Below are 2209 nucleotides of genomic sequence, written 5' to 3' on the forward strand. Positions count from 1 at the left end.
ATTCTGCCTCACGGTTTATACTTACAGTAATACCCACTCAGTCCCAGCTTTCACCACTTCTCCGTGCTTGTTCTCTCTGCTCTGGCTGCTCTGAACTTCTTTCTGGGCTTGAAAAAACCCTCCATTCTTCCTCTTGTATGTGCTTTTTCTGGAAGATTTCCCCTCCTGTTTGTCTCGTTAATGTCTTACTCTTCAGATTATATTTTCAACATAACTTTTTCTAAGACTTTCCAGAACTTCCCTTCCCCCCACTCCTGCCACATTCAGGGTGAAGTGTCCCTCTTCTGTGTCCCTGGAGCTTGCTGTACTTCCCCTAATGTAGTACTTACCATACTGTATTGCATTCTCTCAACCATTTTGGATTGGAGGTCTCTATGAGAATCTTCTAAAAGCTATAGCTCTTTCCAGAAAAAAACAAAAACAAAAACAGAAAACCCCAGCACAATACATTTTGCATACAATTTCAGAGGTTTTACAGAATCCATAAAACTTTTAGGTTTCCATGGACTCCACTTTTACCCCCCCCTGCTTTATTATAATTTGCTGCCTGTTTGCTTACATTTCCCACTAGCCTACATGCATTTTAAGGGTAAGGACCATGCTTATGTTGATACGGGTATTTCCTCAGCACCTGACACAATCCCTAGACATAAAGAACACTTAGTAAGCATTTGCCACAGGTGTGACTTGTCCTAAGACATTAGAACACAAGGACCATCACACCTTCATTTTTCTAAATCAAATGAAATCTCACTTAGCCTTATTCTACACGGTTGGCAAGAGGTTCTAAATTAGTAATTTTCAGGAACATCTTCTCATTGTTTTTCCCCTGAACCCCAGAGCTTAAGGGGCACAAGAAAATTCTGGAAGGTTCCATCTTTCTCAGATTACCACAGTCTCTCTTTATCATTACTCCTTTTATTTCAAGAATCCACAGTTTATTATTCACATAGGTCAGGTATGATTGCCCTGGATGGGCGGTGAGATGGTGACCACGGTCTGCTCTGCAAAGTCCTACCACCTCCCAGGGTTCATGTTGACAGGAGGGGCCCTGTCTGTACTTCTCAAGGACACTCCAAACCTCCTACTCCTTCGTCAGGGTCAGTGAACAGCTCTTCAACTCAAAAATACCACCTTTCTTCTTATTTCTCTGGAATAAACTGACATGAAATCCCTCAACGCGTGACAGGGACTGAACACTAAACTAAATGCCTAAAAAGACCAGGCAAAAAATGTCAATGAATAAAGCAAGTCAACCTTAAGAGACAAGAGGGAGTAGTGGCAACTGCAGCACCCTGGAGAGCACATGCTTTCTTTAAAAAGGAGCAGCAGGTAAGGCACCAACAAACTGTTGCTAAGTTTCCAGATCTTCCCATTTTTCCAGGGATGCCCTCCTGGGTTTTCATGTGCTAGCTCTTTTTTATTTATCTAAAAATTTACCTATGAAGATAGATTTTTGCAAATTATGTAATTCACAGTATAAAATTCAATGATTTTTAAAAAGTAGATTTACCACCCTGGCTGGTGTAGTGCAGTGGATTGAGTGTGGGCTGTGAACCAAAGGGTTTCCAGTTCGATTCCCAGTCAGGGCACATGCCTGGGTTGCAGGCCAGGTCTCCAGTAGGGGGCATGTGAGAGGCAACCACACATTGATGTTTCTCTCCCTCTTTCTCCCTCCCTTCCCCTCTCTCTAAAAATAAATAAATAAAACCTTAAAAAAAATAAAGTAGATTTACCAATTGTTCAACCATCACCATAAATAGTTCTAGAAGATTTTCCTCATCGCAGTCAGATACCTCTTGCACACTTACCATCCACCCCTCTGCTGTCCCTCCTCTCCAGGCAACCACTGTTCCCTTTTCTGTCTCTGTAGTGTAGGCGTTTATCAACATTGCACATAAATGGAACCGCATACCATGTGGTCTTTTGTGACTGGCTTCTTTCACTGAGCATATTTTCAAGGTTCATTCACATTATTGCACCTATCTGTAGCTCATTCCTTTTCATTGCCGAATAGTATTCCAGTGTGCGGACATAGCACATCTTGTCTATCCGTTCGCCACTCGACAGCCGTCCTCTTGTCTTTGCTATTGTGAATAATGCTCCTATGAACACTTGTGTGCAAGTCTTCTTGTCCATATATGTTCTACTTTTTGTCTGTTTTTCTGGTGGGTACCTATGGGTAGAATTGTGGGTCACATGGTAAGTT

Source organism: Artibeus jamaicensis, unplaced genomic scaffold (genome assembly GCF_021234435.1).
Source record: "Artibeus jamaicensis isolate MK-2021 breed Jamaican fruit bat unplaced genomic scaffold, CSHL_Jam_final contig_781, whole genome shotgun sequence".
Classification (NCBI taxonomy): Eukaryota; Metazoa; Chordata; class Mammalia; order Chiroptera; family Phyllostomidae; genus Artibeus; species Artibeus jamaicensis.